The 24,912-nt window shown below is 36.9% G+C and overlaps 1 long non-coding RNA gene across 1 annotated transcript; it reads right to left on the bottom strand.

Annotated features, from left to right (window-relative positions):
* Positions 1-179: 179 nt before the first annotated feature.
* LOC131402725 (uncharacterized) lies at positions 180-23,516 on the bottom strand. Its single transcript, XR_009218923.1, has 5 exons — positions 23,400-23,516; positions 14,135-14,198; positions 5,056-5,151; positions 3,622-3,819; positions 180-216 (listed from the first exon to the last, which is right to left on the bottom strand). It is a non-coding gene; the product is annotated as an uncharacterized LOC131402725 (long non-coding RNA).
* Positions 23,517-24,912: the final 1,396 nt, after the last annotated feature.

Genomic DNA, 24,912 nt, shown 5'->3' with positions numbered 1-24,912 from the left:
TCACTCAGAAAGCAGAAGAGTAGCATACAAAAATGCAGAGCAGTTAACATCACTGTGTGCAGTCTATTTTGCTAGTTGAAAGGAGTCATATTTCATTTTTCTCTTCTTTAAACCACTTATATCCTATAGCTTAAATTTCAGGAGGAAAGCTCACTTACCATCAATGATCATGTAAAGGAAAAATATGGGAAATTCACACTCAATGCCATCAAATAGCTAAAACAAAAATAAAATATTGAAAATTTCACTAAATTAATTAGAAAATTATATTAATTAGAATAATTATAGTTAGGATGTACATAAAAGATTCATTTATAGTAATAACAAAATTGGACTGATTTATAAGTAGTTTCATTGTTCTTTTTTAAAAATTTTTCTCAGAACTCTTATTATTCAAACGCTCATTCATTTAATCCATCACACACAGTAGTCATTCATTCAATAAGCATTTACGAAGTACTCGGCAATGCCTGGCACCAACTAGACAGAGGGCTGTGAAGACAAAAAGACAGAGAAGCTGCCCTCAAGAGCTCACAGCCTAGGGGAGAGGCAGGCATGTAAATGAACAACTGTAGCACCTGATGAAATCTATATACGTGATATACCAGAAACACAGGGAATGAAAGACCCAAGTCTGCCTAGGGGGTCAGGGAAGGGTGTATAGGAAAAGAGATGCTTCAGCTAATGCTTGATGGATTTCTCCAGGGAGATGAGCTAAGGGAACTCCACACAGAGAAACAAAAGTATAAACTACAGATGCATGGAAGCACAAAGTTTCTTAAAGAAACTACCAGCAATTCAGTATTTCTGGAACAAGCAAGGAAGAAATAGTGAAAGCTGAAGCCCAACAGGTGGGCCAGGCCAGCCAGATCAAGAAGAGCCTGGCAGGTCATGCTAAGAGACTAAGACTTTGATCTGGAAGCGACACAGAACCACTGTTGAATACTGAGCAGGAACAGATTTATTCATTAGATTTACTTGCTAGATGGACAGCAGGCAGTGTTGAAGAGAGTTTTAGGGCAAGAAATGAGACCAATTGGAAGGCTGCTGGGAATAATCCAAAGAGAAAAGATGATAGCCTAAACCAAGGTTTTTCCACTTCAGCATTTATTGACATTTTGGGCAAAATAATTCTTGGTTGTAGGGGCTATGCTGTGCATTGCAGGATGTTGGTAGGATCCCTGGCCTCTACCTCCAGATGCCAGTAGCACCCACCAAGTGGTGACAATGAAAAAATGTCTGCAGATATTGTCAAATGTCCCCTGGGGAGCAAAACTGTTCTTGGTTATGAACCACTAGCCTAAACCAAGGAGTTAATAGAGAAGAAGGTTAAATCTGTCAGCCTTGGTGAGTGACAACAAGGGGTGAGTGAGAGTGAAGTGCCTAGGATGACTCTCAGGTTTGCGACCTGGGCAAAGAGCGGGAGACGAACATAAGCAGACTGCAGGGCATCCAAGGGAGGACGTCCAGAAGGCAGGTGGATACATGGTAGGGCACTCCTGGGGAGAAGTATGAGTTAGGGATAGAGACACTAAAGTTAACAGTGATAGCTATGATTGCATGAATAGCAGAAGAGTAAGGATGGAACCCAGGAGAAGAGTAATATTTAACAGGGGGAAGAAGAGGAACCTGCAGAGGAGACTAACAAAGACAGTGAGAGAAGTAAGCAGAGTCAGGAAGAGAATGGGGTCACAGAAAACGTTCCAAGTAAGAGAACTCAGTTAAGACACCCAAATGCCAAGGAAATAAGTGAAATAAGGCCAGAAAAGCATCACTATGACCCAGTGACCTAAACTGACTGAAGCCAGCACAGCTACCGGAAGTACTGGGAAGAGGAGCAGGGTTATAAGGTGAAGGAGTGAGTAGAGGCAAACGAGGTACTACACCTAGAATGGACCATGCTTTTCAGAAGTGTAGCCACAAAGAGAGAGGCGATGGGAGGCAGACAGGGGTGAGTGGTGAGGGAGAGTTTTTTGTTTGTTTTTTTAATGATGAACTTCATTGTGTTTATGTGAAGAAAAAGAAGCTGATTTGAGTTGGGGAAGCAAAACAGCGGAAAGGAAGAAGTGGGGAAGATGCGGAGACAAAAAGAAAGAGATAAAAACAGACACCTATCTATCAGGGAAGAAGACAAATGATACAGCAAGAATCCTAGGAAGTAAAAGAGAACAGGATGGGGTGTACATATGGAGGGTTAGCCTTAGAATGAAGAACAGACAGCAACTTCTGGGAGACAAGAGAGATGGAGGTAAGTATGGATGAAGGATAGACGCAGTGGAGGAGGCCAAACAGAAATGTAAGGCTAACAAGTAGAAAGTGAGAAGTCAAGTCTGGGAACTTGAGTACAAATGGAAAAAATTTTGAAAAGCTTATAAGAGGAGTCCCTGGCAGGGTCACATAGCAGAACTAACAAGCAGTGAAAGCAATGATGAGAACTGAACCAAGATGGATGTCCTAAATCCGGGGTGGCATCTATCCACACTGCTGTGGCCTTTCTCAGTGGTGCTCAGCAACAGGTGGGAAATAGAGAGAGCCTGCTGGACTGATCCAAACTTGAAGGTATGCAGGGTGGTAGTTACAGGGGGTCCAGTTCAAATGTAAGTGCTGTAAATCAGCACAGGAAAGGTATTAAATAGAAAAGAAACATCTCAAGGTGTTTAAGAGATAAACGGATCTTTTGGCCCAATCTAACAGACTGCTGTAAGGTTTCAAAGATGTACACAATACAATGGCTCCTAATGCTCCCAAATGATAGTCAGTTGTGAAATTAAATAAAATGATAAATAGTGTGTCTCGCTGTTCTGCAAAACTAAGTGTATACTAAATTTTAAAAGAGTATTTAATTGTCAAACAAATTACAAGGTACCATGCTGCCTGGACATTTTTTATATACAGATTCATGGGATTTTCCCTATCTTCAGTGAATGAGTCAAAATTATGACAATGCTTACAAAAATAATTTTCAATCTACCCCACTAATTGTATTCAGCAATGTGGAGGCACACTTACCATTTTGGGGGGTGTTATAGTTTTCTGGACAGCTTAAAAACACCTAGTATAAATCTAGATATAGTGGTACATATGTATATTTGAAATAGAAAATTTTTTAAAACTAATTATTTAGAGGACTATATTTCAAAGGGAGGTGTCTAAGTGAAACAAAAAAAAAGAGCATTTGCTTAACAGATTGAAAATTGGATCACAAATAGATATTTTCTATTACGTGAGACAAACGGTATGAAACAGGCAGGCAGAGTTCTGAAAGTGTGAAAGAAGAGTTATTCACCCGATGAATCAATATGGCTCCATATGAGCAAATGGGCTTCACTGGTGGTAAGAGCTAACACTTATCAAGTGCTTACGATGTGCGAAGCACCAATCTAAGCATTTTTATATATACTAACTCATTTAATCCTCACAAGAACCTCAATAATAGGACCAATAATAGTAGGTACTATTATTTTACCAATGAAGAATATTAACGCAGAGAGGTTAATTAACATGCCCAAGGCCAGACAGCTAGTAAGTAGCAGAGCCAGAAGTCAAACCCAAGAAGTCTGACTCCTCAATCGGTGCTTTTGACCACTCTGTTATGCTCTGATATGGAATAGTTTTTGATACCTTCATTTCAGCTGGTTTGTAGTAGCGTCTGTTGGGATCTTCCAGTGATGTTCTATATCCATCTCTCAAGAAACGTTTAAATCCATATTTTCCTTTTAATTTTCTAACCACTTTATCAAGTGTCTGGCTAAACAGAACTTCATCATCCAGGGCAAATGCAGGATAAGTGATGCAGGGGAGCAGGGCAGCATCTGTGTTCTGGCAGCAATTAAAAAAAGAAGGGACTGTAAGTGCCTGCAGTGATATGATCAACACAGCCCAAGGAGAATCATGGAGATGAAAAGCCGATAAAAATAAGTCAATAAATAAGGAATAGATAATAAAAGGTAAATAAATAAGAAATAAGTCAATAAATAAGTCAATAAAAGTCTTTAACTGACAGTGAGATTGCTGTGCTGCAAGGGACACACAGACGCTTATATGGTATGGTTTAGTGAAGCTTACAGAGGAGATAAAACTTTATTCACCAATAAGGAGTATTTTCAAGGTTCAACACTGGACTCAAACTTTAAGATATTAATTAAGGCAGTGTGTAAAAATTTAACACCAATAACTAATCATTAAAACTTAGTTTCTCATAACAATTTTTTGGTATCAGTGAAAAACACAAAACAATCTAAATGTCCCACAATTAGATAAGTAAATTAGCAGCCATTAAAGTTTATATTGTAGAAACATTTATTGATCTGGAAACATGTCCATTCATAGAACCAGATTATCAAATATTATGAACAATATTCTCCCAGTATTATAAAATGAAAAGTATATATGTATATAAAAATATATAAAAACATATAAACACAAATGTTGTCACCCTAAGATTATAACTGAGTGGTGGAATAACGAGTGGATATTATATTATTATTATTTGCTTATTTGTGGGTTTTGTTTTTCTTTTATCATAATCCTGCATTACTTCTATAAAACAGTTATTTTTAAATAATTAAATTATTCCATTTTGAGTGTTTTCTAAGAATAGAGCCATAAATAACCCCTATAAAAATCCACAATTGCGTACTATAGGCATATAAAAGTTTATCAGACAAAAAAAATTGTGACTCGAATGAGAGAAAAGAAGCATGAAAAATAATTTTATTCAAAAGGAATATAAATTATGAAAAATATTTTTCTAATATTCTGTGACAAAAAAATTCATTTTGGTATAATGTTGCTACTCCCTCCTGAATAAATAAAAGGTCTACGTTTCTCCTGTTCTACAAAAGACTCGAAAGACAAAGCAGCTTTGTCCACAGCTCTGCTCACTTCCTGAACAAGACCTCCACAGACCAGGCAAGTGAGAGGCAACGTCTATTCTCTCTTCTCTTCTCTGCTGGCAACCTCTAACATTCTGGAACACATTCTTAGAAAAGTAAACAAAATTACATAACAATCATAAATGATAGCTCATATTAATTTATCATAAAAATATCTCACATGAGATCTTGATTCTCTGGGTAAGAGTGAGCACAAAGTTTGCCTATTGCGATTGTGAGCATCGAGATCCACAAATATAACCGACCAAGAACAGCCCTGGAACGAGAAAGAGAAAAACATTTCCTAAATTAAGAAAAAACGACTTGTAGAACATTGGGCATTTTGACTGTAAGAAATTTCACAAAAACACTAACATTGGTTGCATTGAGAGTGGCATTACAGAAGATTTTAATTTTCTTTTTTTATACTTTCAGCATTTCCCAAATTTCTTGCAATAAACATTCATTTTATAATCATAAAAAATGTTATTTTTACATTTCCCTATTTCTCCTCAGTCTTCTTATAAATCAAAATGTATTGATTATAAGATAACTAATCAATTAAGGATATTTATGTTAATAAAAATACAAATAGTTTACTCACATTTTTGACAAGGAATAAAACAAGAACCAATTTGAGTTCACAAAATCTGAATTGTACAGTCCTAATAAAGAATGTTGATTATGTGATCAAACTAAGCAAATTTAGATACAATCTAGAATTATAGATATAAAAACTACTTGATTAAAATATAGAGACAGGAGAATCTCAAATAATAAAAATGCAAATAAAAGCTAATATTCACTGTGTCAGGCACTGTGCTTTATGCTTCACGTGGATTATCTCATTTAATCCCCATATATAGAGGATTATTATCCCCATTTTACTGAAAAAGATGCTAAATCTTAGTTTAACAGAGCACGGGTTCAAAATCAAGTCTCTAACACAGAAGCCCACACCTTAACCACTAAGTTATACAATTTCCCACAATAAAAAATATCTTTCAAGTAAGAGCCAAAAAACTTGAACAAAAAGACAGGTGTAACAAAAAATGTCAATTGGTCTGCTAACCAAGTTAAAAAAAATTTAATGTTTAGCCATTAGTGCTTTCCATATTTACGAGCATAGCCGTAAGTAAACATAGCTTTGTTCTTTGACTGGGGAGCTAAACATTTTGAAAACACAGAGAATGAAACTGGAATACAAATATAGCTTCCATTATAAGAGAATACTCAGAAAAACACATGGGGAAGGGAAGAAGAGAACTATCATTCTAATTCTCACCAACTTCAAAGACGCATTCACTCTGAAACTAAAATACCTCAAATCAATCACCTAGACTGAAACTCAACGTCTAGTGGTACTAGGCCCTACCTCCAAATATCAGACTCACTATATGTATATTTTCCCTGTTAACCCATGTACATACATGAGTATTAGCTCATAAAATAGAATGATTTCTCAGGCCGGCCCGGTGGTGCAAGTGGTTAAGGGCGCATGCTCCGCTGCGGCAGCCTGGGGTTCGTCGGTTCGGATCCTGGGCGCGCACAAACACACCGCTTGGCAAGCCATGTTGTGGCGGGGTTCCATATAAAGTGGAGGAAGATGGGCACAGATGTTAACCCAGGGCCAGTCTTCCTCAGCAAAAAAAGAGGAGGATTGGCAGATGTTAGCACAGGGCTGATCTTCCTCACCAAAAAAAAAAAAATAGAATGATTTCTCATTCATAATATCATTTCTTAAATCTGTTTTAACTCTGACGAGTAAATTAATAAATGAAGAAGAAATGAGTGAGGCTGTCATTCTACAACCAGATTAACGCTAAACTGTCCTTTCTATTATTTGAAATTCCCTAGTTTTCATATCCACTGACAAAATTGAATTCAACAAAGCTTCATGCGGTATCTGCCACTGTCAGAGTAATGTGTTCTCTGCTTTGAGGAAAACAAGATAGAACTTGACCTCTGCTCTCAAGGAGCTGACCCAGGTGATAATCAGTCCTAACCAGATGAATATTAAACAAAACAAAAAGACTACACATGGCAGGCAATACATGACGATGTACCAAGATATGGGCCTATGTACCAAGTGAGTGGCTTAGATGAGAGAATAATAATGATAATAAATCTCTAAAGGTAACATAAAAAAAGCAAAATAGGGAACCTGGGATACTTCATGGAGAAGGCAAGGACCAAAGCTAGGATCTGAATTTTTGTGGGAAGGGGAGCAGGCAGGGTAGTTAGAACAAACAGCAGAGAAATGAATAGGTACGAGATGTTGGGAGCCTGTGAATACACAAAATAACAGGACTTATAATTTATCCTTAGGCTCATAATTAATAAAGTTAATTGCATGCCAAATAAGTCTGCCTTGAACTGAATTTTTAAAAGATAAAATCTAACTAGTGTAATTTATAAATAATGAAGTGAAATAGCAAATTTGGCAATTCTTGCCATTATCTGATTAATATAAACAAGCCAACTTCTATTTTCTGGGCACGAATAAATGGTTTATTTATCTAAATTCATCAAAGTATTTGTTCAGGTTTCTTCCTCTGCCAGCCTCTAAGAAATATGCACAAAGATAAAAATAATTTCATAATATTACTGGATTTTAACAGTGAGAGCAAATGCTAGTTAACTATATTGTGTGGCTGTCCTCTTAAAAAATATACCATGCTTAGGCATAGGGCCAAGATTCACAGGAAGATAAAATTCACCATAAAATTCACCTAAGACTATGGGCACCTATTCCTGTTCAGAAGCAAATTTTTAAGAAAGTCATCAAGGAGACCCTACTTATGGAATTAATTATCACCAACTTTAAATCATCAGACACATTAATTTTATGCCTGCAAATTTCAAAGGAAGTTTGATATGTCTGCATTGCTTTGAATGCTCTGCATAACATGAGCAATTTCTCTAGTCATTACCTTTTAGATTCTGGCCTCAGCTCATTTGTCAGTATTGTGATTTCTCCAATCAAAACCAGGAATATGAAAGGATGTTTTATATGTATATGTCACTCCAAAGTATCTGATTAACACTGTATATTTTATTTTCATCTTCCATTTCCTGAAATTATCACAACTCTACCATCATATCCTGACTCCACCTACAGAGCATATTTTAAGACTGATAGCTCAAACTGTATTCCCAAACTGAGTTTCTATGACTACTTTCTAGTAAATACACTAGAAGATGATTCAACCTAACCACTGTCATGGGGACTTGAGTTCCAGTGGTGGGGAAGAGCTGCACTGAACCATCTACCCCAGACTCCATGACTGCAACAAACACTTTTGAGATGGTACCTAAAGCCAAGGGTGACATCTATGACCATAAGACACTGCTGATCTCTTTAGTCTCAATTCAAAGGGAAATGATTTGAAGGATTGTCTGGGCCTGCCTTTACCCCATCAATCACTTCTCTGAAGCTGAGCTAATAGGCTTGCTGCCACATAGCATCAAAGCATAAAACAAGATGAACCCACTCAGTGTATCTACTACACATGATTTCTGTTCTTCTGAAAGCAAAATCATACCACAGAACTACGAGCAGGAGACTTTCTTCCCTAGTTCAGCATTAAGCTGTTCTTGAGCTCCGTGGCAGAGCCTGGAGAGCAGGATTCTTACAGAAAGGATATTTACTGATGGGAATTACCCCTCTGCACCATGGCTGTGGTGGCAATGGGCATGTAAATAGTCAACTTTTACTTACTGGCCCAACAGTAGCTTCCAGCAGCCCCTCTCACAAGCCATGCTTCTCTTTTCTACAGAAGATTCTACTCACATGCGTTAAAAGAACTTTCCAACTACAGAGCGAGATGAACCTGAGTAGTAATTCTTAGGGTTTCAAAAAGGGGAGAGCTGAGACTCAGACCCAGGAACCACAAAACTGTTGCTTAGCATGTCTATGACATTTGCTGAGTGTGAATTATAATTTATTTAAAAATTATTATTTAAATATTGTCAAATATCACTTAAATATTATATGTCACTATATTTATAGAGAACATATTTGAAAGTATGATGAAATATGTGATTCTCATATTGATGAGTATGTTTCTAAATGCTCCAAATTAGCCTTTATTATAAACTTATCACTAAAGACATTAGGCCATTTTATCACATTTTCTTCTTAGATATTTTCTGCCAAAGAAAAATAACTTGCTTTCAAAGGGAAGATTTAAATGATAAGGTTTTTTCCTTGAATAATAAGACAAGTCTGACATTTTAAAAAAAAGAAGAAAGGAAGTGTAAGAACACATAATAACCATTATCAAAGCTAAAAGCTTATTCCACCCAACAATTTTCCATAAAAATAAAAATTAACATTTGTCTTATCTCATACACTGAAGCACAAAAAGGGCAAAAGGCAAGCCTTTCATGCTGTTTGCCAAGTGGATGTCTCATTCAGAAGTTCAACAATTAAGAAGAAAATAGTGTGGTCAAAAGGTAAAAACTTCCAGTTATAAAATAAATAAGTCATGGGGACATGATATACAGCATGGTGACTACAGTTAACAATACTGTACTGCATATTTGAAAGTTGCTAGGAGAGTCGATCTTAAAAGTTCTCACCACAAGAAAAATAAATTTGTAACTACATGTGGGTTTGGATGTTAACTAGACTTATTATGGTGATCATTTCATAATACATACAAATACTGAATCATTATGTTGTACACCTGAAACTAATATGTCGATTACACCTCAATAAAAAAAATTAAATTTTTTAAAAAAGAAGAAAATGGCTTAAAAGTTTTCAAAAGCAAATGCACAGTTCTCACCTCTAAAGGTAGAAAGCATTCAAGATTTAAGATTTCCTGTACTAATAGTTGATATTCCAGATTCATTCCCAAGTGGCTTTGGTTTAATTCCTGTTCTGCCTCTTAGTTGCATGACCAGTGAAAAGCCACCTCAACTCTGTGACCACTCATTTTGAGAGAAGGGCCCTTCCAGCTCCAAAGATCTAAGATTGTCTGAGTTGCGATCAATAGGTGTACTTTTCCAAAGCTCTAAATTAATTTAGTTAAAGACACATGATCAGGTCTTCTAAAACACTACATCAACAGTTTTTGGAAATAGCTGAGAATATTCATCTGATCTGAAATCCCTCAAATCTTGAGGAGGTTTCTATAGGTTTTCATTTGAATAAAAACATTTCTTTGTTATATCAGTTCTTTTCCCAGCCACTGACTTTTAATTAGACCACAGCCCATTGAAGTACATGGAGCAATATGATAAAATGATTAAACACTGAAAAGATCACATGCACTCTTAAATGTGCTACTATTTAGCAGGTATATTTTTAACTTTGCTGTAGAGGTGGGAATTTTAACATTAACAAAGTCAGGTTTCTGTAATTCTCCACATCAGAAACAAAAATGAAAGGGAATTGGTAAAACTAGGATACTGTTTGATATTATCCAAAAAAAAGGAACATGGAGAGCTCCACTTGCAACATGTGACATCTATGTGGCTAAAGGAATAAGACATTATTTGTCTATATTTCCATCCAAAATACTCAACGAATAGTCAACTCGGCAAACATTTGGCACACAGCTCTGCTGGGAATGGACATGAGCTAACCAAGGTCAATATTAACTCTGCTTAGAGCAGTCGTTCTCATCCTTGGCTGCACATTACAATTCCTGGGCAGTTGGAAACATCTCAAGGCCAAGGTCTCCCCCTAGACCAATTAAATCAGAATCTCCAGGGGTAGAGCCCAGCCATCAGTATTGCAAATAATTCCACTGTGCAGCCAAGACTGAGACATTATGGCTGAGGAACAATTCTAGCAGTATATTTATAACTCAGAATCAGAAAGTATAGCAGAGCAATTCAGTGCTTTTAGAGTTATGGCTAAGAGATCTATGAAAGCTTCCTGGGAAAAGTAGGCTGAAGACAGAGCCCTGAAAGATGGGTAGTTAGGAAAGGTAGCATGTATACGTGTGGGCTTCTATGTAGGTGGAGGCATATATGTAGTATATATACCAGACACATAAGCAACATACACTAAGACTCAGGGACATCAAAGGAGATGGCACGATTGCAAAAAAAGAGCTGACCAATACCTTATAACGTCCAACCTAGACACAAAACTCCATTCAGCACACTACTTGGTATGCCATGGAAGGCAGACGAGCAAGACCTGTATCTTTCCAGACTGCTGCTGTAACACTATTGATTTAGTCCATGACTCCTCTAAGTCTCCTTGAGATACTCTCTAGAGGCTTTTCAGTCCAATCTCTTCATTTCCCTTCTTTAACATTACCAGTACTTCATTAACAATAACAAGAGATAATATTTATTGAGGGTTTAATCTTTGCCAAGCACTATACTAAGCTTTTTATTTGCATGAAAACCTTCTGAGTTAGGTCCTAGTATCATTATCCCTATTTTTGTAGATGAGGAAGCCGAGACAGGTAAACAACTAGCCAATGTCACAGAACTCACTGGTGGGAGTACAGAGCGTACAGTGAGTCTCCTGACTCCAAATACAATGCCATTCTTTTTTTTTTAATTGAGGTATAATTGACGTATAACATTATATTAGATTCAGGTGTACAACATAATGACTCAATATTTGTATATACTGCAATATGATCACCACAATAAGTCTAGTTAACATCCATCACCGTACATAGTTACAAAAATTTTCTTTCTTGTGATGAGAACTTTTAAGATCTACTCTCTTAGCAATTTTCGAATATGCAATACAGTATTATTAACTATAGTCACCATGATACACATTACATCCCCATGACTTATGTTATAACTGGAAGTTTGTGCCTTTTGACCCCCTTCTCCTATTTCACCCACCCTCCACCCCCCACCTCTGGCATCCACCAATCTGTTCTCTGTATATATGTGCTTGGTGTTTTGTTGTTTTAGATTCCACATATAAGTGAGATCATATGCTATTTGTCTTTCTCTGTCTGACTTATTTCACTTAGCATAACGCCCTCAAGGTTCATCTATGTTGTCACAAATGTCAAGATTTCATTCTTTTTCATAGCTAAATAATGTTCCATTGTATAGTCATGCATCACTTGATGATGGGGATATGTTCTGAGAAATGTGCTGTTAGGCACACTGTATGCTGGTCATCATTGTATGACTATCACAGAGTGTACTTACACAAACCTAGATTGTATAGCCTACTACACACCTATGCTACATGGTACTAATCTTATGGGACCACCATCATATATGCAGTCCATTGTTGACCAAAACATCGCAACGTGAAGCATGATTGTATATATATTTACCACATTTTCTTTATCCATTCATCCATCGATGGACACTTAGGTTGTTTCCATATCTTGGCCATCATAAATAATGCTACAATGCCATACCTTTATGCCATGTTTATGCCTTTATACCTTTATGCCATACTCCTTCCTTCCTTCCCACCTACCTATCTATCTAATATATCTATATACATACACAAACACAAACACAGACATACACACACACATATACACACACAAATTCATACATACACACGTACACACTAATTTAAATGAATGTACTGAGAGTGAGGCAAGGGTGAAAAGGAAATGAGAAGTACTGAAGGATACATGTGGGACTTCCATGAGTATGTTGACTCTTCCAGTGAGAAAGAAATGTTGACATAAGCCAAGAGATCAGTGCCAGAGGCACCAAGAATCTCCAGGAGAGGCATAATATTAATAATCATGATTTCGATAGGCTCACACCCCTCAAACCCCCATGAGCTCTGATCTCTCCATTTCTCCAGCCAGAGGTCTTGAGAGAGGAGGAAGAGTGTGGGAAGTGGGCGATTTAGTCTTGGGCACCCAAAATAAGGTGCTGCTCCCCTCTTCCCAATCCATTCATGTCTATGTTAATTCTTCATTCTTCATGTCCTGGATGTAAGCAGAGTCCATCCTCCAAGAGGAAGTTAGAGTGAGAACAGAAGTGAGTTTGTGGATGTAGGGAGTGAAAGAGAGGCAGTTGTACTATAACACTCCAACTTAAAACTTTCTTAAATTCAAGACTTCGGGTATATAGTATTATAATTGCCATAACAAAAAACATGTTACCTTTTGCATATCTGCATAACTTCCTAAAACATATTTTTACTGACTCGGCATTTTAATTGGTTGTTGTTTTTAGTGCCATCAAGTCCGTTCCGACCCCTAGTGACCCTGTGTACCGAAGAGCAGAACCCCGCCTGGTCTTTTTGCTCCATCCTCTCACCTTCTGGTGCTGTATCAGATAATGCTCCAATGCTATTCATAGGGTTTTCATGGCCAATTTTTTCAGAAATGTGTGGTCATGTCCTTCTTCCTAGTCTGCCTTGGTCTGGAAGCTTCCCTGAAACCTGTCCACCACGGGTGACCCTGCTGGTATTTGACATACCAGTGGCATAGCTTTCAGCATCACAGCAACACATGGGTGCCACAGTATAACAACCAACAGATGGGTGGTGAGGTTCCCTGACCGGGAAACAAACTCAGGCCACAGCAACGAGAGTGCTGAATCTTAACCACTAGACCACCAAGTATTTTAATAGCTTAGGGTTAATTATAATATCAGCTGGAAACTTCCTTTGCCCTCCCATCTTAAGAATCTTTACAAAAATTGCTAAAGACAATTAGCCTACTTCTTGATCCAAAGTAATAACCTGTATTCCTACATTTTATTCCCTTTCATTGACAACTCAATCCACGGTCACTTGATTGGGTGCAGAAACTTGTTAAAGATCTTGTTTTAAGAAAATTTAAGGCAACCCTTAGGATTTCTCTTTTATCCCAAAGAAAATGAGATTTAGAAATATAATTACAGCCAGTTGAGGGTTAAGCTAGGATTAAAAATTTCAATTCTTTGGCTGCACATATTACACAAATTCCCCTCTACATAAGATTTACATTAAGTTGAAACCAACATGAGAACTAATATGGAAAATATATGATATATAAGGCTAGGAATATTTAAAACTGTGAAAGCTCAACAAGAGACCTGAGGAAAAAGCTAGAGAACAAAGACAATGAGAATTCTTTATGAAGAGATTTTTTTTTTCTAATTAAGCAATGTTTTTTAGTTAGAAAACTAAAATTTAACCGGCAAATCATATTCAAAGGAAAGTCTGTTCAACCATGGTCTGCCACATAAATTTCAGACATTCTCTGATCATAAGGAACAACTTGGTTAATGAATGGCCAAATTAATTAAAAACATAATTCAAAAAAACAATCACAGTTTATTGTTACTATTGCTGTTTTTTTTACCTGGTTGCCAAAGAGGTTGAATCCATTAATTGCTTCTAGAGCTGCTTTTGCTAAGCCAACAGAGCTAAAAGAGAAAAGGAAATACTTTATAACTCTAATATATCTGGCTACAAAATAAGAACCATTATCTGATGAATATTCACTAGTAAGTTTCTTTATTAAAACTTAGAACAACTTCTGTAGGAAGAATAATGTCTAAGAGATCGCAGTCTGACATTTCACTATTTTAGTTTCTCTTTTTTCTAGTTAGTGATCTTCTGGGAAAAATATTTCTAAGTTCACCTTGATCTAGGCAAATGGTCATACTATTGATGGGAGTAGTTTTAATTCCAGTATCATTTATATTCACTAACTCAAGAAAAAAAAAGATGAACTTTAGAGGAAGGTATATTATAATGATATGTGCACAGTAATAACAAGGTTGCGCATCATTAGCTCAGATCAATGTAAAAGAGCTTTTCTGACATCAACTCTGAGCCTTAAAAAAAGTTCTTGCACATCATACACTTACCACAGAGTGGGGTTTAATATACCCATTCAAATACTCTTTGCTTAGAGTCCAATAAAATAGGCATTACTTTATGCTCACAAAACAACTGATCATCATACCTCTCATTTTTTGCTATATTGTTCTGTTTATAATAAAATACGTACTCCTTTGCCCTCTCAAATGCCACATACAATAGTGCTGGAAAATGGGAAGACTCAAATTTCATTAAAAATATGACTGTCATCTTATAAATAACATTTAAATATTTTAGATCTAATATCCAGTTTATTTTACTTATTGCATTTTTTCTGTTTTTATTAAAAGCAAATGCATATGCCATTAAAATTATTTAAAATTAATGATCTGTCATCATTTCAGCATTTCTCTAAAGGAGTGATTATCAAAGTGTGGTCCCCAGAGCAGTAGCATTATCTGGGAACTTGTTAGAAATGCCAGTTCTCACTCCTCTCCAGGAGTGGGGCCCAACAATCAGTGTTAAAAAGCCCCTCAGGGGGTTAAATACACTTTAAATTTGAGAACCACTGTTCTAAGCTATTTGAATCATCATTATCTACATTTTCAATGGGTTGTTTACATGAAATGCTCTCAAGTATGCATTACTTTTATTACAGGATAGTAAATAGGTGGGAAACCTTTTAAAATACATGGATGGGGAAGTGGAGTAGACATAAGTTTCCATATTTCTCTCACTAAGTACAACAAAAAACCCTGGACATCACATAACAAAAATAAAAAGGCTCAGAAAGATGGAAAGGCAGACTGGCTAGGAGCCTTAGGATTCTAGGAACAACACTTGGTAAGTTCCTTGAGTTTCCTTTTTGCCTCCAATATACCAGACTTAGAGCTAAAGAAGCCAAAAATCAGGAAATGCCAGTAGGTGCATTAAAAAAAGCCCCAACAAAAGCCTGCTCTCTCTAGCCAAAGGACCAGGAAAAGGATAGCCTAGCAAAACACAATAGACAACAACCACTCAAAATTTAGACAATTTAAAATTTAGAGAAGAACCACTCAAGAAAAGAAAACTGTGGCCCTACCCCCACTCACTCCTGTAAAGGCTAGTGGGGAACCTAGACTTCTACATTGAGTCTATAATAAGGAACTGCACCCAGTCTGCAACCCTCTCAGCTGCCACGTGGTGTCAGAGAAGTCCAAGAAGGAAGCCAAGACTTTCATTAACAATGAGTGTTAAGAAGTCTCCCCCCTCACACTTCAGCATCAGTGGAGAACACACGGAAAGCCTAGACTTCCACACCTGCTCGCCAGTAATGAGGTGAACCTACCCTTCCTGCTGGGATGGCATCAGAGGAGGTCCAATGGAGAGTCAGTACTTTCACTAATGCCCAGCTGCAAAGAGGCCATATCCTCTCCCTGTTACGTAAGTAGAGGCCAACTGGGAATGAGTAATGAGGCACTCCTATCCTTCCTAGCCAAGGAGGTATCAGTGGAGGCCTAGTGGGGAACTAGGCATCCCAACTAGACCCAGCAACAATGAAGAGTCTCCATCTTGGATATCAAAGAAAAACCTAGACTTACATTCCCACCCAGTAGTAATGAGGTGATCACCCTGCCCCCTTCCCCTGGCAGAGTGGTTCCAAAAAAATACAGCTAAAATAGAAAGTTAAAATAAGATTCAGGGTGTTACAACATAATACTCAAAATGTCCACATCTCAATCAAAAATCACTGATCATATCTAGAACCAGACCCAGCCAAACTGAATGAAAAAGGACAATCAATAGATGCTAACACTGAGACGAAAGCAATGTTAAAATTATCTAACAAAGATTTCAAAACAGCCATAATAAAAATTCTTCCATGAGCAATTATAAATATGATTGAAGCAAATGAAAAGATAGAAAGCCTCAGCTAAGAAACAGAAAAGTGTAAACAAAGTTTTTACAAGTGAAAAATTACAATAATAAAAATTAAAAGCTCAGGGACAGGATCAATGGCAGAATGGAGGAGACAGAGGAAACAATAACCAAATTGGAAGATAAAACAATAGAAATTATCCAATCAGAACAAAAGAGAAAAAAATTGACTAGAAAAAAAAACAAAGCTTCAGGGACCTTTGGGGCTATAACAAAAGATCTAACATTCATGTCATTGGACTCCCTCAAGGAGAGAAGAAAAAGGGCAAAGCTAAAAAAAAAGTACTTGAAATAATGTCAGACAACTTCCCAATTTGCAAGAGACAAAAAGCTACAGATTCAAGCAGCCGAGTGAAACTCAATCAGAATAAAATAAAAATATCCATGCTAGGCACATCAAAACTTCTGAAAACTAAAGACAAAGAAAAAATCTTTCAAGTATCCATGGACAACATTTTACCTATAGGGGAAAAACAATGGAATGACAATGAATTGCTTACCAAAAACCATGAGGGCTAAAAGGATGTGGTGCAAGTGTTTTCAAGCATTGAAACAGAAGAACTGTCAACCCAGAATCTTATACCAGTAAATATATCCTATTTGTTTATTTATTTACACAAGACATTCCCAGATGAAAGAAAAATAAGAAATCTGTCACCAGCAGATCTACCCTAAAAGTATGACTAAAGTAAGCTCTCAAAACAAAATGATTGCAAGCAACCAACCAACCAATCAACGTTGGAACAATCAAAAAGGAAGAAAAAATATAGGAAGCAAAAATATGGGTACACACGATAGGCTTTTCTTCTCCTCTTGAGTTTTATAAATTATGTTTGACAATTACAGCAACAGTTGTAACACTGTGGGTTCTAAATGCATGTGGGAAAAATATTTATGATAACTATAATATAAATGGGGGAGGGTAACAAGACATAAATGGAGGTAAGGCTTCTATATTTGCCTCCAGTGGGTGAAATAATGACCGCGATACACTCAGTTTACATATATAATGTAATACCTAGAGCAATCGCTAAAAAGCTATACAAAAAGATACCTTCAAAACCATTACAGATAAATCAATACGCAATTCTAAAAAATGCTGAAGAACCCACAGGAAGGTAGGAAAAAGAAAACAGAGAAATGACAAGGCCTAGAACCTGAAGGTATAAAGTGCAAGCGAAAAATATATGCCAGTTTAAATCATGTCTGCAAATTCTTTGACAGTCTTCCCATCAAGAGGTGGAGTCTTATTCCCCTCACTAGAATATGGCCTGGTCTTACTGACTCTAACAAATAGAATGTGGTGGAAGTTATACTGCATGACTTCTAAAGCTAGGTCATAAAAGGCAATACAGCCCCCACCTGGCCCTCTCTTTTGTGACGCTGGACCTTGGAACCCAGCCACCATGTTGTGAGGAAGTCTATATGAAAAAACTTCATATAAGTCTTGTGGCAGACAGCTCCTGCCAAGGTTCCAGTCAACATTCCGATACCTGAGTGAGGAAGCCATCAAGCTGACTCCAACCCCACCCACAACTGATGGAAAATGCATAAAAGACCCTGAGCAGGAACCACCTAGCTTAGCCCAGCAACCCTCAGAACTATGAGAGTTAATACTAATAAAATATTGTTGTTGTTTTATGCCTCTAATTTGGGGGTAGTTTATTGGCAACAATAGGTAACCAGAAAAGAACCTAAGTCAGGTTCCTAATTCTATCACGTACCCAGAATAAGTAGGCCAATCATACTCAGCCTTGCATGCTCCAAATGGAAACCAAATAGTACCTGCATAAGAATTCTAGACTCCTGGAACCTAAGGGTTAGGAGAGCCCCTAGGGGTCATCTATTCTGACAGTTCATGCAAAAACATCCATCATCAACTGGTGTTCTTGCTTAAGAATGTGTTCCTGATGTCCTAGGAGTTCCCTTATAGCCCCCAACGCACAAACATTTACATGCATTTAACTGAGTAATACCAGAAAACCTCCACTTACAGTGTGACGTACATGTGTTATGAAGACTGTTTGTAGTATTTTGAGAAGCGAGAATAAATAAATTATTCAAAAGGCAAATATCCAAAAGAAATACTGCACTGGAGGAGATACACGATGTAGCTAACTCAAGGTTTTGTCTTTAACAAGACAGCTAAAGGATGAATTTGGAAATTGTCTTCTAAATAAAGCATTACAAAAAAAAACAAACACTGTACCTGGACTAGAGTAAATGTGGAACTCTTTCTCTTTTAACTTTCTTTCCCAATGCAATTGGTTAAATAATTGGACTTAACTGAAATTCACAAATATGTTACTTTATTATCCACTGGTTATTTAAATCTCTGGCTACAGCAAGCTATTTAGAAACTCAAACATACTCCTAATGTGATCTTACATTTTACTGTCAAATATAATACATACTGTTGTAAGAGTTAAAAATATTTTAATAGCACAAGACATTCTCAGAAAATTAAATTACTCTATAATTAGTTATTGAATATATTAATATTAGGTGAATACTACCAGTAGAACATTCACCAATCTGGTCTTGAAAAGTGTTACCTCAACATTCGTTTAACAGGGCTAAAATGAAGTGATGTTCGCTTGGGAGATAGTTTGTAATAAAAGTGGTTTGTTGCATATTTCAAAGCTTTTCTAGAAAAGATGATGGGTTTGGACTCAGTGATTGATAACCCACCACAGAATCCAAAAAATTCATTGACAAGCATGAGAACTAAATTCACATCCTCCTGCTCATTAACACTATGCTTTAGTTCCCTGAGCCACCCAATCATATCCCCTGAAACAGCAAGAACTTGACAGGACTATAGTTTTAATGAGTGCTGATGAATTGTTCAGTACAGCAAAAATACATAAAATGAAGCAGAACGGAGGGATAGTTGCTTCTATCATAGTTCAATGACTGGAACATCAAAAATGATTTAAGAAGATTAAGTAGTTACTTTAAATAACAAGCACTGTGTGGAATAAAATGGTCTCTAAAAACATCTTAAACTGAGTAAAGTGGTGATATGATGGTTACTTATCTGATATTTTAGTGATGGCTTTCTTTATTGGAAAAGCCAAGCGAATAGAACATAAAACCATGAAAAAAAAAAAAACTGAAAAATCAGATCTAAATTTCTAAATTCTCTTTGCTTCTACAGTCTTCTTTGTACCACAAATATTAGATTTAACAAAGTAAAAAAGGAAATTATGCTATTAAATAGAAAGTTCTATTTAGGAGTTAATGTTTCAAAAACTTTTCTTTCTATTTGGGCAGATATCCACATTACTAAGTTATTAAGTACAATTTTCCTTTTTCTTCCCAACAGCCAAAAAATTCAAAGTTAGTCTTGGTGAAGGTTCAATTCACATCTTATAGATGACTCATCTCTTCTCCAAAACAAAGAATTTTGGTTTAAAGGTAGTCCCAAGGTGTAGGAATATCCTCACATAAATGAGGAAGGGGAAATATAAAGATTAAAATACTTTAATTCAACTTGGAGCAGCTGAGAAGACTACTTGGATACGTAATTATGGGGGTTAAGAATTAGTGCTACAATAAATAGGTACCAAAAAGATATATGGAGGAAAATGTAATTAAATCAAATAATATAGGATTTTAAAATACATAGGCATTTGTTAGAGACTGAACAAGAGAAAAGAGGAGAATTAGCTGACAGAGTTCCAGACACCCTGGGAGAAACTGAAAGGAGCATGTCACTTGAGGAAAGTCAAGTCAACAGAAAAACCAGGAAAGCAGGGAACACTTGCTTAGGAAACATTTCAAGAAAATCATAGTGAGCCTAGAGCAATGGATCCTTTTCCTAAAGCCCTGAAAAGGGTGAGGCAGCTGCTAGAATGCGGTTCAGATAAATGTAAAGAGATCACCTTTCAGAAAAAAATTCTAGGGTTTATCTAAGAAATACTAAATAATTCAAAAACTTGGACTAAAAGGGATACCAGCAAACCTGGGGCTGAAAAGGGCAGATCAGGAAGGGTCTGATCAAAGCATTAAGCTGAATCAAGCTGTACTGATTACTAAACAAAGATATACTTGAAACTTATAACAGTTTCACCAAGAGCATATACCCTACTGTTCTTTCAAACTTTAGAAAAACTTTTTAAGACTTGAAAATACAACGTGAAAGAGCAGAAACAACTTTGGACTTGGAGGCCAATCACCTGGAATCCAGTTCTGATTCTACTACTTACTGGGGTGTATCATTTAAAGGCAGGGTCGGGGGGAGATCGCTAAACCTTCTAAACCTTAGTTTCTTCCCGTATAAAAGGCAATAATGTTCCCTGCCCGACCTAAATAAAATATATTCTGTAACTGGACAGTGCCACAGATTGCAATTATTAAAGGACCACTGAGAATGGATGCTGAAAAGGGAGGCTCTGACTTCGGAATACTATGTGTGCCTTTTGGGGGCCTAGGGGTGGTAACCTTCTTTGATCAAGTTGCAGCTTAGAAGGGATGTGCCCAGTGTGATAAGGGAAGAAAGGAACATTCACCAAGCCAGTCGCTTTGGCCAAGGCCCTAGTGAGCACCAAGGCAACAGTCAGATTGTGCTCTGTCTCTTCTCTGACTCCTGCTAAGGAGGACCGTATAGTACACAGCTAGAGGGAGAACGGCAAAGAAAGCCAGAAGGCAAAAAGGGTGGTGTGGGTACTTACAGCAAGAGTTACTGTAGACTACTTCAGGCTGTCTGAAATGAGGAGGACAGCTTAAGGAGATAACAGGGTATTGCACTAAGCAGTAAGGATCAGATCCAACCAGGCACAGACAGTTCTGGGATGTCTTACAGCAGCAACAGGCTAAGCAGCAGCTCCACATTCCACTACCCAGGCCTGAGCACAGAAAGATACTGGCCTCCCACGACTACCGCTATCGCTGCGTCCGTCAGTGCCAAGTCCGCCTGCAGTGTCAAAATAGACCCTTTTGGCACCAGAGGTGACACATCCAAGAAGGCTTGTGGAGATCTGAGGTCAGACACATTTGAAAAAAATGTTTAGAATTCTTATGGAGAATTGTAAAGTGTTATACCATAGAAAATTAAAAGATCAATGTTAAATATATAAAACCCATCATCCAAACCTAATGGCAAACTTCATTACCCATCCATTTGAATATAATTGGCCTGCTACAATTAAGATTAATTTTGCATGCAAAAGGTAGCAAAGAACATCATATAATGATCTTCCAAGCCTTGAAATACAATCCTTAATGGTTCAATTAAAGATTAGCACCTTAGTTACAAGAAAACAAGTTGGAGCCTGTTTTTTCACTAGAAACCTTCCAACACCCTCACTTTCTAGGATGGTATCTTTCACCCAAGGTTCTTTCTGAGTTTACTACACTTTTTATAAACAGAAAAAACCCTACTCCAAATATTTTATACTGAAAATAATGTCAGTGGGATAACATTGGCATGTATCAAACGGTTATTAAAACGCAGATAAAAGGTCTGATAAATCATAAATGCTAGAAAGGTAAATTTTTAAAAATCACCTTTTCTAATCAAATCCACTTTCTTTCTTGTAATTTGATAATCTGGAAAATGTTGAGAACTTAATTTGGATTATGGCTGAAATATAACATTATCTTCCTATTTTTAATATTTGCCAGAATTTGTTTAATGTCTGAACTGAACTTTCCCACAAATTATTTCTCCACTTCACTGACTTCTTCACTGATTGTTACTATTCTGCTGTGCACTATAAAAATGCCTCATATGAATCATAAAACTTACAGAAAAATGTTTGTATTTTAGTTAACCCAGAGTTAACTGAAGTCCTTTTTGTTTCAATCTTTGTTATTAAAATATTCTTAAATGTGTGAGTACACTTGTATTCTAGTGCTCACTTATGCCAGGTATTCAAATGCTTTACATATATATTAACTCAATCATTATAACAACTTTATAAAGTAGAAACTATTATTATCTTCATTTTATAGATGAAGAAACTGAGGCATGGAGATGATACACAGCTAGAGATCTGGAGCCAGTTTCTATATCTTAGTTTATATCTTATATTGGCTTAGTTTTCTGTGTGATTAGTTCTTCTACCCAAAAAAATATACAGCTGTGGATTCCTCTTAACCAGTGTTTCTTAAACTGTTTCTCTACTTCAAGTCTCAATGATGTAAACTGACCTATAGTTAATCACCTTTAAATTCTTAAATCTTTTAGTGTGAAATGGATAGGACTCATTGAGCTACACTTTTTAGTTAAAAGATGACCTCCTGGGCAAAAATTTACAACATCTGAAAGGTGCAATCAGTCATTAAAGCTATTTCCCTCACCCTAAAGAGTAAAGGAAATTCACAAACTACTAACATAAGTTATCAACTATTCTTGTTTATTCAAACCCCCTAAACCACAGCTCAAGATGGTGACCACACCTCTCAGAGAAAACAATGAATGTTAAGTTTTATATGAAGAGTATAAGTATCTCTGATTAGGACAAAAATCAGCTCTATAACATGGAAGGGAATTTTACATGCAATGTATATACATAGGTGTTTGGCAATTTTAATTTCCTTGATCTTTCAAAGAGTGTCATTGTAAAGAGGAAAAAGAAAATGACTTGGCTGAGCAGCAAGGCCAAGCCGTGGACTGGAGGCTGATATGCATGTACCAACACCACGGGAGGCTGGGAAAGACACCCTGCTCCTTTCCTGCATCTGTTTATCGGCACTGAGAGCAGACTCTTCTGGTTTAATTTTAAGTGAATTTCATCTGCATCACATAGAAAAAAAAAAAAAGAGATGAAATTAACATAGAAACCACAGTTCCCATCTAATACTTTTGATTTTTATTCATATTCAAATTCCACACATTTAAATTAAAAAAAAAAAACCCTTAGAAATAAACAAATTACCTCGAATGTAGCTCTGTGCTGCCATTATTATATTTGCTTCCTCTTTCCCAGACACCAAAATCAGGCACACGGTAAACTCTTTCTACACAAAATACAAGGTTTTGAATAAAAGAGACCTAAAAGAAACGAAATAAAACATAAGGACACATGCAGTAACAGGATCTTTCGATACTGATAAGAACAATTAGATACCGTTTGAAAACCAAATACATACTTGCCTACTAGCACTTTTTTACCATGTTGAAACTCTTGTGATTATTACATTACTATTAATATTCTGCTATACCTGGCTTTTCAAATATAAAGCTTAAAATGAGAACCTAATATTATACCGTACAGATACAGAATTTAAATCCTGTCAATGCTCCAACGATAATTCTTCAATGATACACTTATTACTGTTCATGACTACTGTGCATCTTAAGAATTAAGAAAAACATAAAGCACTCTTTTATACTAGATAATAATATTTGGAATCTAAAATAGCCATATGAAATGTTAAACAAGCCTAAAACTTGAGAGATAAAAAGGTATTTCTCAGTTCTGCAACAAGCCAGTCCCATGTTGAATAAACCAGGAGTCTTGAGTCTATTACTCCTGGAATCTAATTTTCCTCCTGCCTTTTCGACAGCTATAGGTACCCATTCTTATAAACTCAAAGCTTGCACTTGGAGGTAGGCTTCAACCAACAGGTCAGGAGTCACAGCTTCCGTGTAAGGATTTCAAATATTTGATGAAGTTTACACTCTCAGAAGTAACTACGGAAAGCAAAGATTACGGTCAGTTCTTATTTAATAAAACTTTAGTCATTTTAATAAAGGCAATATCTTAAGTGGGCTATGGTCCTGATTATAGGGTTTTTAATTTAGTCATCATGTTTGGTTCAATAAGACAAACCGAATACGTGCATCTAGCCTAGCCTTCATCTCAAGATCCCTCTCAAGTGGCACTATATATTCCCAACTGCCACCCTACACACACATAATTAATATAATGTAATACCTTCAGAATGACAGAATAATAACGCTGAAAACCAAGGTGAGGTCCCACCAGTAGACCAGAAACTTTGAGAAATTACAGGAAGACAGAAAGCAGTAGGAAGGAATTGATCAAGAAATCAGAGCAGGAGCCGGCCTGGTGGCGTAGCGGTTAGGTGCGCGCGCTCCGCTGCGGCCGCCCGGGGTTTGCGGGTTTCGATCCCAGGCGCGCACCGACGCACCGCTTGTCAAGCCATGCTGTGGCGGCGTCCCATGTGAAGTAGAGGAAGACGGGCACAGATGTTAGCCCAGGGCCAGTCTTCCTCAGCCAAAAGAGGAGGATTGGCGACAGATGTTAGCTCAGGGCTAATCTTCCTCACACACACAAAAAAGAAATCAGAGCAGAGGAAACCATAGCCCCTCAAAATGGTTCTTCATTGTAATCTAGCGTTTCTGGAAAGTCTCTAAGACCAGAGTCAACATACACACTGATCAAGAGTTGAGCAGGGAGCAGTCTACCCAGATTCTCTTACAAA

This window comes from Diceros bicornis, unplaced genomic scaffold (genome assembly GCF_020826845.1).
Source record: "Diceros bicornis minor isolate mBicDic1 unplaced genomic scaffold, mDicBic1.mat.cur scaffold_241_ctg1, whole genome shotgun sequence".
In the NCBI taxonomy this organism is placed as follows: domain Eukaryota; kingdom Metazoa; phylum Chordata; class Mammalia; order Perissodactyla; family Rhinocerotidae; genus Diceros; species Diceros bicornis.
The sequence above is the reverse complement of the archived record's forward strand: the minus strand, read 5'-3'. Positions and strand labels throughout refer to the sequence as shown.